The 12,057-nt window shown below is 47.2% G+C and overlaps 1 protein-coding gene across 1 annotated transcript in view; it reads left to right on the forward strand.

Annotated features, from left to right (window-relative positions):
- Positions 1-12,057, forward strand: part of LOC126538330 (uncharacterized) — a 680,380-nt gene that overhangs the window by 178,170 nt on the left and 490,153 nt on the right. The window lies entirely within an intron of this gene.

Genomic DNA, 12,057 nt, shown 5'->3' on the forward strand with positions numbered 1-12,057 from the left:
TGATCATCACGACAGAATGTAGACGCGTAGACCTGTACGACCTTCAATTCTTACCTCTTAAGCTTCACAACAACACCTGCCACCCTTTCGTTAATGCTATAGAATTCCTGCATGCTACCAGCCAGGCACGTAACCAGGATTTTTTTTCGGAGGGGGGGGGGGGGGGGGCAACCCAAGGTAACTTTTCTATGCAAATGAGGGGGGGAGGTACCTTTACTAGTACAAATGTGAAAAATGCCCACTATTCACCATAAAGACGCGTAAACCTACAAAAGAGAATTGAAATAAGGTGTACCTCACAGGTACGCCTATGAGATATACCTCTCCTTTACTTGGCAAACAATTGGAACCACATCAAATGGACTCGAGCATGACAGAAGCGCAGGAAGAACACTGCCAAGAACAAGTGAACAAGCGCAAGTGTAAAATAAAGATATGTAGTAGCGTTTTTTGAATTAGTTCTGGAAAAACTATAGAGAAATATATATATATATATATATATATATATATATATATATATATATATGTTTGCAAAACAATCATAGTTCTTTTGGATCCCTCGTTTACTGCTCTACCAATTTAGTTGCCAAAACCTACTCGTGTTGTTATTCGAGAAGTTGCGTAACAATGCGTGGTCACCAGTCCCGTACAACTGCGTAGAGCGCAGGACGCTACGGTTCTACACGTACTGCGCCCACCGCGGAAGGTTACAAAAACACCCACATAGCACAGCAGGGAAGTGGCTACGTCAGGCGGCTCGACTGATAACAGTAGAAGCGTCATTCAAAACACACGGAATTCTCCACTTCCAACCGCATTTTCTCTGCTTCCTTCTTTAAATAAAGAGATGCTGATCTTTAAATATTTTCACAAACAACGGTTAAACTTGTTAATTTTAGCTTTTCCTACCTGTTAGGCTGTTGCCTTGGCTCCTTCCCTTAGTAGATCGTTTAATTTCTCAACTCCTTGCGACTATTGTTTCCAGTTGCCAATTTTGCCCAAAAAGTGCTACACAATTAGCGGAAGGCCAGACGAGGTAACGGGTGACAGTCATATTGCTTATGGGTTTAATGGTTATTGCAGGGTCTGATGACGGGCGCTGTTTTGCATCTTAGCGAGAGAGAGAGAAAACAAGGGTAGGAAAGGCAGCGAGGTCAACCAGAACAGCATCCGGTTTGCTACCCTACACTGGGGGTGGGGGAAAGGGGAATAGAAAGAGGAAGAAAGGGAGAGAGGAAGCACTGAGTACGTGTGGGAGCGACACCATACACAAGGACACTATAAACGGTCTGTTAAGCCCGTGCACTTCAAGTACCGCACTAGTGCACGAATCGCTTTTCGAGCTAGTGACGGGTGTGGCCACGGTCACACCCGTCACTGAAGCAGGTATTAGGCACTCCCCATACGTGGACCTATCCCGAAGATAGTGCAATACCGGGCCCACCCACGGCGGAGGTGAAGCAGGCGTTTAGCGCTCCACATATGTGGATCCATCCCGAAGGTAGGGCAATGCCAGGCCGACCCGCGGCGGAGGTGAAGCAGGCTTAAGCACTCACCATACGTGAGGCCATTCCGAAGATTCCGAAGATCTTAGCGAATCGATAAGAAAACTGGCCTTCACACCCCAGGAGATGCCGATAACTACCGCCGTCCAAAAAGAGTGAAAACAATCGACAACCATTCCACTCTGTGAAGATGGCATAGCAGCGAGAGCTGACGGCAGTCAAATCTCTCAAACGAAAAGCAAAGTGCTTCACCTCCGCCGTGGGTCAGCCCGAAGGTAGTGCAATGCCGGGCCGACCCACGGCAAAGGTGAAGCAGGCGTTAAGCGTTCCCCATACGTGGGCCAATCCCGACGCTATTTCAATGCCGGGCCGACCTTCGGCGGAGGTGAAGCAGGTATTAGACACTCCCCATACGTGGACCTATCCCGAAGATAGTGCAATACCGGGCCCACCCACGGCGGAGGTGAAGCAGGCGTTTAGCGCTCCACATATGTGGATCCATCCCGAAGGTAGGGCAATGCCAGGCCGACCCGCGGCGGAGGTGAAGCAGGCTTAAGCACTCACCATACGTGAGGCCATTCCGAAGATTTCGAAGGGCGCGTCACAAGTTCCCGAGCCCACAGAGATGTGTGCCTTTGAGCTTGGACCCTTGCTGCACTATCACAAGGATCGGCCCACATGACGATTTTTTCTGTTGACGGACGCCCACAAAACTACAGAAGGTTATATATACATGGTCATATACAGCTTTGGCTGTGAAAGGAACCAAAGTGTTGACCGCTGAATAGATTGAGTTGTCGGCGCTTTAGGAATATTTGTGAGGAGTGGTGGCGTGGGTGGGGAGGGGAGGGGGTATGCCGCTTAATTTTAGGGGCGGGGGCCTTCCGGGCCCCCCTTTGGGTACGTGCCTGTTACCAGCTATATCCTTATTAATCAGGAATCCGACTCCTAGTTCTCGTGTCTCCGCTAAGCCCCTGTAGCACAGTATGTGCCCGCTTTTTATCACTGTATAAAACCCATACAACAGTCCGAAACAGCACAGGCAGAGGTTTCGGGCTTTCCTAACCAAGGCGAAGCATCTGGCAGGCAGTGACCCCCTACTCGTTTCGGGACACTTTGATGCCCCGCATCCGACGTGGGGATACGTAAAGAGTACACCTAAGGGCAAATATCTGTGGGAAGAGAGCATCGAGGCAGGCCTCGAGCTCATAACCGCCCCGACACAACCAACAAGACGGCGAAGTTCCACCAGTAGGGACACCCCGCCCAACCTCGCCTTCACCAAGAACATTACTCAAGCGTCGTGGTCAAACACAGGGGTGGATCTGGGCAGCGACCGCTACATCACAGCGATGACGGTAGGCACATACAGAACAGAGAAAAAGATATTCAAGCTTGTGGACTGGGACAAGTTCAAAGAGCTGAGGAGCGGTAGGTCCGTGGAGGACGCGGACGCATCCCTACACGGGTGGATGACGCAACTCTAGACGGATCTCGAGCCAGCAATTAACGCGAACGGTCACCACCTACCTGGAAACTGAGAAGACGGACAGTAGTCTCGTCCACATGCTAGAAGCCAAGCAATCGTTACTGCAAAGATGGAAAGCACAACGCCTGAACCATCGGCGGCGGAAAAAGATTACGGAGCTAAACCGGAGCGTCGAACAGCACTGCTCCACACTAGCTAAGCAGCAATGGGACGAGATCTGCGAATGACTGACAGGCAGGTATGCAGAGGCGGCTCTTGGAACCTTCTGAAACACCCCTTGGACGGCGCGAACACCAATACCTCGCGAAGGGACGCGATGAGCAAGCTGCTATACGAGGCATGCAAGACCGAAACACCGGACGAGCTCATAGCAAGACTGACGGTCAAGTACCTCCCCGTGACGGATGCGGCAGCTCCCGAGGACGCCACCTCCCAACACTCGGATTGACCTAACGTGGAGCTTGATGCCGACTACACCACGGAAGAGATCGTAGAAGCGCTCAGAGGTCTCAACAGCCGATCCGCACCGGGACCGGATAACATCACGAACAAGGCCCTCCCCAATCTGGACGAGAGCGGTGCGGAACAGCTCACTGCGATAGTTAATAAGACGTGGCGTTCAGGCAAAATTCCCATTGAATGGAAGATGGTCAAAATGGTCTTAATACCGAAATCCGGCAAATTGCGTCCAACCTCGCTTGCGTCGTGGTGGGTAAGAACATGGAGCGTGCGTGCGGTGCTTCACCGTAAGAAGCCTTACCTAGAAAGCATCGAGATATGTCCTCACAACATCATTGGCTTTCGTCGGGTGCTGGCGACGCAGGATGCTATGAAACTGGTCAAAAGTCAGATACTAGACAGCACAACAAGAGGCGTCAAGGCCATCCAAGGCCTAGACCTAGAAAATACCTTTGATAACATACGGCATTCCTTCATTCTACAACAAATCTCAACACTCCGACTTCGTCAACGTCTCCATGACTACATCGGTGACTTCCTGAGGGGAAGGCAGACCTCGCTGCTAGTCGGCTCTCTGCAGTCGGAGCGAGTCGTACTGGGTGACAGCGGTACCCCGCAGGGCTCGGTGATATGCCCTACGCTCTTCAACCTGGCCATGAGAGGACTGTCCAGGCAACTGACTCGAATCGAGAACCTCCGACATACCATCTACGCAGCTGACGTGACCATGTGAGTGGCAAAGGGGAGCGAGGGACAAATCGAGCACACTTTACAAAATTCGATCCGAGCCACTGAGGAATACCTCAAACCAACAGGCCTGCGGTGCCCGCCGAGCAAGTCTGATCTGCTTCTATGTAGACCCAAGAGACGAGGGCCCAAACCGAAGCGATGGGACTCAGGCGCCGACCCATGCGTCCGCCTGTACACCTCTGAAGGCAACACGATTCCGGTGGTCGGTCACATCAAGATGTTGGGCATGACAATAGAGGTGAATTGCTCGAACACCATCGCAGTCGCTAAGCTCACCACAAAGGCCGAGAACGCCACACGCCTACTGAGACGAGTGGCCAACCGGCATCACGGGATCAAGGAGGAACCTGCTTTGACAGGCACAGGCCTTCGTAATAAGTCACTTCTTGTTCACCGCAGCCATGCACAATTTGTCCAAAGTGAAGAGAGACAACCTTGAAACGCTCCTGCGTGATGTCGCCAAGAAAGCCATGGGTATACCCATGCACACGAGCACGAAGGCACTGGATGCATTAGACATGTACAACACGCTGAGCTAGATTGCGGACGCACAGGAACGGGCACATATCACCAGGCTGTCCGGCACACCTGCCGACAGATGGATCCTACAAGAAATCAGCGTCCCGCCTCGGGAGATCGAGTGTAACACCCACGAGCTAACATCCGACCAGAGAAAAAAGATCAGTACAGCCCCCCTGCTCAGGAATATGAATCCCGAGCACAACATCTACAGAAGACTTGCTCGAGCGAAAGCACTCCTCCAAAAGGCAACTGCCTCCGAGAAAGCATGCTGCTTTACGGACGCAGCCGCATATCCTGGAAGACGAGTCTGTGTAACAGCGGTGGTCAACAAAGATGGCACAGTCATCAACGCCTGCACGGTCCGTACTGATAGTCCTGAGATGGCCGAGAAGGTGGCCATCAGCCTTGCACTCCTATAAAACGGTAAAAGCTTGTTATACAGCGACTGCAAGAGGGAAATTCTATCCTTCAGAACATGGGGCATATCCCCGACAATCGGCAGAATACTCGGCACAGATGTCGGGACCATTGAAGGGGCCGCTCCCTAACCACAACGAGACGGCACACGAGGCCACACGAGACCTAATCACCGTGCGAGCCCGGACTCCCTCTCGGCAGGGTGGGAGAGCGAGCGCGACCCCCTCGTCACTTAGAACGGTCTCACCAAGCACTATAAGTTAGTCAAGAGAACCATGCCGCTACCGCAGAAAGCACTCAATAAAGCACAAAAAGTCACGTACTGGTGGCTTCAGAGGGGCATCTATCCATGCCCAGCCTTCCTGCACAAACTTTTTCCGGACGCGCACCCTCACAATGCGTGTCGCTTTTGTAAAAATATAGCTAGCCTTGCTCACATGCTCTGGGTTTGCCCCCCTGGCGCCAGGGGCCAGGACCACAAAGGAAGAGTGAGACCGAGCTCTACGCAGCTCGGACCTTGAAGCACAGCTCTGGGCTGTCCATCGGGCCCGCGACTCGGCGGAGGGGCATGGCCTCTCTGTCACGACGTGAGAGCGGCCCGCTGCGCGCTAATCGAGCGCACCGAAGGTCCTCAAAAATCTATGGGCACTTTGCTGAGCTAAACTGCAATAGGCGAAAGCCTATCTATGACTGCCTCTGTTGCTGTTGTCTGAATTGTTCTGCAAACGGACGCCGCCGTGGCCGCGAGCATGGGATGCAATTACAGCCATATGGCTGCAAGGTTTGTCGCCGATGTGCGCGCACCCCCATGCGCATGTCCACGCTCTCCCACGTGCCCACTCGCACAGCGCCACTGGCATGGTTGAGGTGTCCTTTACTGAGAGACAGTTACTGCGCTGCACTTTACCCCATTTCTTTCACTTTTCCAACGTAAGAATCTCCTTGAGCATGGCGCCTCCTCTCCTCGCTCCCCTCGCCAGTGATCCCCGCTTTCCTGCGTCCACCACGGACTGCGCCCGGACACTCATGAGCCACTAAATGCTTACGCCTTAATAAAGTTATTCATTCATCCATCCAACGCGGTTTGTCTGGTTTTTAAAAGTTCAAGGTGTTGTGTGTATTCACACAAAATCTTTTTCACCTTTGCGTTTTGCGTCCTTATGCTGCCATCTCATCTGTCAATTTTCGCTGTCCAGCAAGTAACTGCTGCAGCAATTCCCGCGTGCTCACACTGTCCTAGTCAGGGTCAGGGCCGGGATTCAACTCGATGTCTCCATACAGCAGCAACTGGCATACTAGGTACATATCACAAGCAATACGGATACACCGTTGGGGGCAAGGCAGAACCAGGATGGTACGGCAGTCATTTGTATATGTACACTAGTAGGCGCCAACCTGGTTCAGACAGAAGAACGGTGCGTGAAGCCACATGAACTCTGCCTGGTGCGCCGTGCCCACTGAAGTAAAACGCTTGCGGTCGGCTATTGAAAGGGGACTCCGTTGAGGTCACATGTTGATGCGGCGGCGCTGTAGGCGTGACGCACGTAGACAGGGGAGTGACGTCATGGGGTTCTTGGTGAAAGTTGTGCTGATAGTCCGCTCCGGCGTTGCCAAGCAGGAAAACCTAAGTCAGACAGAAGAAAGGTGCGTGAATCCACATGCCTCTCCATGGTCCGCCGTGCCCACTGAAGTCAAACGCTTGCGGTAGGCTATTTAAAGGGGAGTCCGTCTAGGTCACATGTTGACGTGGTGGGGCAGTAGGCGTGACGCACGTAGACAGGGGAATGACGTCATGGTGTTCTGCCCTCGAAGAAGAAGAAGAAGAAACTTTAGTAAAGAATAGTCCGGCAGTTCTTGATGTGGTGGCCTCAGGTGACGGCTCGAAGTTCTTGGACTCGAGCGGCATCTTTGGCGTGCCGGACAGCCCAGAGCTGGTCTGCCAGCTCTGAAAAATTACACCTTCTGCCCTCGAAGGTGTAATTTTTATGAGAGTGTTGGGAACATTATGCCTATTAACTGACTAGGGTTGAATATACAGAGGTGGCCTCCGTAAGACCACTAGCGAAGTACACTGAGGAAAAGAAGCAGCAGAAAATATCCTTAATGGATATTTTCTGCTGCTTCATTACTGTAAAACTGTGAGTCATAACTGCACGATAAGCAGGGCTGTTGTATTACCTATTTAACTCTAAAATTAAACACGGGCCTATATAATTTTTTAAGTCGTGCCGATGGAAGCACTTCAAAATCTAAATTCATGATATTTCATTCAAATTATAAGGTTCATCTTATTGTTGTCATTAAGAATGCTCCTTCTTGGGTTATTTGTGACGCCACTTTCAAGTGCACTAAATTTGCTACACATTTATTAAAAAATTATCTAATGACCTCGGAGTGTAACAGAGCTTGTTGTTATTTTAGCATTTCTACCTTACTAGTTACTACGCATTTATGCACAGCCATAATATTTATACCGTATCACCATATTGGACCATACTTATCTTACTCTCCTAACGTTACTGTGGCTATCTCTCTATACTTACAGACAGTGCATGTGAGGTTGCGTCATCTTCTCTTGCTTGGGATAATGTCCCTCTGTCACCTAGGTAGGACAACGCGAGGGGTGGCGGCCGTTTGCTCTCTGCAAGCGGCTACACTAACATCCGTAGCCTTTACATGGAGAAAGACAGCCTCAACGCTCTATTTATTTATAACATAATCTAGTTATCTATAACAAATAGAAGACTGAACAGTATTCGTTTCTATCTGGCTATCTCCATAGGGAACACCGTTATGACTACCGGCAGAAAAAATAACGCCCCGCTGTGTGGTGTGTCACCTTGTGGGAAGGGTTCTTGACGCATTTTCAGGCATTAATTTGCCTATTCGTCAATTACTATGACAACTATATTTCCTTTGTCTAAATAAACTTGTATTGTGAAATTATTCAGAAGAGGATATTGTAATACTAACAGAAACCTGGCTGTCGATTAAAATAAAAAATACCGAATTGCTTCAGTGTAACAAACGGCTTGTTATGTACTGATGTGACCATGGCAATAAAATGGGCGCTGAAGTTTTGATCGCAGTCAATGAGAATTTCACATGTTTATTTTTTATTCCAACAATTAGTAAGGAAATAATTTGGTGTTGCTTAACCATTAATTTCAATCAGAAATTTCCTTCGCGCTTGCTATTGTTCACCTAGCTGTGCTAGCGGTTTTTCTGAGGTGCTACATGATTCTTTCAATGCAGTTACTGCGCGGTTTCCCGATGTGCCTATTTTTCTTGTTGGTGATTTTAATTTTGTACACATACAATGGTCAGAGCCTTACCCCTTTCCTGACCAATCGTCTGCAGAAGGCATCAGTTTCCTTGACCTTTGTTTAGATTTCCATCTGTCTCAACTCGTTTCTCAGCCGGCAGGTGGGACACCCACCACAGCATCACTACTGGATGTAGTACTAACGCCAGCTCCAGATATCACTGCATCTGTAACACACGCAGCCGGATTGAGCGATCATGATTTACTTCAGTTCGCAATTTTCCTTCCCGCACCTAGTACACGTAAGATTGGGAAAATGATAAGGGACTATAGCAAAGTCAATTTTGAGGTCATCGACGTCAGTCTTTGCTCCTTCCTCGACGAATTCCTTTTAAATTAATAGAATAAACCCGCTGAAGCACTGTGGCAGTTGTTTAAAGCAAACGTTACTGAACTAATTAACCTGTGCGTCCCTTTAAGAAGCGTATGCAGTTATGCTAACGCACCCTGGTATTCTAGATACCGAAAGAGATTATCTAACAAAGAAGCAAGGCTGCTTCGCGCTGCGAGGAAATCGCGGAGCGCTGGTCTGGCTCTAAAATAGCATCGTATGCTAACGCTTTCAACGCTGCTAAATTCAATTTATTTCACTTCCATCTTTGTTAACAACGAATCGAAGGCAGCTTTGAATCACAGTAAAGTCAAAAAGTGAAACAGCCATATGCCTCGTTAATCAATCTGGTGATCCAGTTCCAAAACTTCTCTGTGCTTCATTACTCAACGAAACTATCGCTCACTCTTTCTCGGATTCTAACATTATTCATTATCCGTGTACATGCGATTTTATCTATTTTCCTCTGGATCCCATTACGTTTCAAAATGCCGGTATAGTGGCTATCATTAATAAATTGAAACGGTGGTCCTCGTGTGGTATTTACACAATTAACTATAAATTCCTTCAGAATACCAAAGAACATATTACTGTCATATTAGGCTGTATTCAGGAAAATTTATTTAGTATAGCTATCTGCCGAAAGACTGGAAAACAGCAAATTCCTCTTCATAAGTCTGGCGACAAGCATAACCCCCTCAATTATCGCCCTATTTCTCTCACGTCCGTTCCCTGTAAACTAATGGAGCATATTATCTTCACCCATCTTGTTACTTTCTTGGACTCAACTTCTTCCACAAGTCCCAACATTGCTTTCGGAAGTTCTTTTCATGCCAAAGGCAACTACTCATATTCACTAATGATTTGCATGTTGCCCTTCACACAGGTGTGGCAAGTGACTGCATCTTCCTAGACTTTGCGAAATTATTCGATAAGGTTAATCATCAGCTGATTTTAATGAAACTACACCGCTTACGTAATGACCCGCTATTGCTCCACTCGATAGAATTATTTCTTTCTAACCGCGCACAGTTTGTTTCCACCAATGATACCGATTATACCTGCGCGTTCAGGCACTCCCCTGGGTTCCGTTCTAGGCCTGCTAGTTTTTTTTTTGTTACTTGTATAAACGATTTACCTAATCATATAAATTCATTCATTTGTCTTCTTGCTGACGATTGTGTTACAAACCGCAAAGTTACTAATGATGCTGACATCGAACCCCTTCAAACAGACCTTAATAATATTACGCATTGTTGTGAGCTCTGGAAAATGGGACTTAGCATTTCTAAATATAAAACAATTAGAGGTTCCCGCAACCACGCACCTTTTCCTAACTGCTCGTATTCTTTAAACGTAATCCCACTTGAATTTGTTCGAACTAATAAATGTCTTGGTATACACATCACAAACTCTTTATCATGGGCTGATGACATTCATTATGTAATATCCAAATCCAATCATATGCTCGGTTGCATAAAACGCAATTTTTTCCCTTGCACCATCATCATTAAATAAACACCTATATATCACTTACGTCCGTCCTGCACTAGAATAGGCATCATCTGTATGGTGCCCTGACCAGGTAACAGTTATCAACAAGCTCGAAGCAGTTCAGAATCGCTCAGCACGTTTCATACTTTCGAATACCATCCAGTGTAACTGCCATAAAAAATAGCCTTAATCTCCCTAGCCTTGTAATGCGCAGAAACTTATCTCACATCTGCCTTTTTCAAAAGACTTATTATCACAATCACGTACTTATATCACCCTGGATACAGCCAGCTCCTTTCATATCTTCACGTTTTGATCACCATTTCAAAGTTCATATTCGTCGAGTAATCACGGTAACGTATTCGACTTCATTTCTGCCCAAAACTAGCCGTTACTGGAACCACCCGCCAGCGTCAACCGTCAGTACTAGCAACCCAGAAAGATTCGGCGAGGAACTTAACAGGTCCTATTGATGCATTTTTCTTTTTGATTTTACATATCTTTCTTCCTTTGGCGCGTATATGCATACAAAGCGGCATGACCTATGTGTCACCATGTTATTTCATGTACCTTATGTCAACATGCCATTATCTTTCATTCATTGCTTTTCTGCTGTTTTTCTCATTTTGTTTTATGTAAGGTGCTCCTTATGAAATTTGTAAGTGTTCGTTCTGTGCCCCTCTCCTCTACAGTAAAACTTTGAGGACACAATAAATAAATAAACACATAAATAAATAAATAAATAAATAAATAAATAAATAATAGGATACAGCGCATAAAAAGAAACACATTAGAATTTAAGAGTTCGGTTCATGTCGAAGCAGTGCGTCTTTGTTGCTTTACAGTTGAAACGTGCTGTCGATTTCTCAGTTAGTGAGATATTATCTTGCCACTATCCTGTTCATGTCGGTGAATCATCTTACACCATGAATATTCTATGTTGCAGTGTTCTATCCTAATACTAATCCTACTGTAAATTTTTCTCAAATAAAAATGTTCGCACTAGTATGACCTAGTCACGGCCGCCGAAGGCAATATTTTTTCACTTTATCTGTTTCGAACGCTCTACCACCGTACATTCATGACTGTCATTCACTTCTCCCGCCATGGTTGCTTAGTGGCTTTGGCGCTGCGCTACTAAGCACGACGTCGCGGCGTCAAATGGTGGCCGCATTTCGATGAGGCCGAAGAAACGCCCGTGTATGCCGAGCATTGAGTGCACGTTCAAGAACCCCAGGTGGTCAAAAGTAATCCGGTATCCTCCACTACGCCGTGCCTCATAATCAGATGGTGGTTTTGGCACGTGAAACCCCATAATTTAATTCTTAATTTGTTAATCAAATGGTACAAATAGATGGGGAATGTTTTCCTATATACCTACCAATTAGGTTCCATATTTGTTTCTTTCGAATATTTTCGCCGATTAAAGTTTTCGTATTGTGGCTTACTATAGCGTTATTTTTTGCACACAACAAATTAAATCAACGTTTTGATGCTGCTTTAAACACTGTTGGTAATCTTCAATAAGCTGTCTCCTTCCTCGGACGTCCTGTATGTTTATTTGTTCGTCCACTTTTGCTGTGAGTCTAATAAGCTCGACTTTATTGAAACTTGATTTTGATCACTCAATTGACTACTGGTAACGTTGCCGTTCATTGTTCCCGGACACTTGCCTCTCTTCATGACGACGCACCGTTCCCCTAATACCTGCTTTGTGAAGTGGTAGCCGGAGACCAATTCTGCTAATTATTTCGATCAGCTCCAC

Source organism: Dermacentor andersoni, chromosome 4, assembly GCF_023375885.2.
Source record: "Dermacentor andersoni chromosome 4, qqDerAnde1_hic_scaffold, whole genome shotgun sequence".
Taxonomy (NCBI): Eukaryota; Metazoa; Arthropoda; class Arachnida; order Ixodida; family Ixodidae; genus Dermacentor; species Dermacentor andersoni.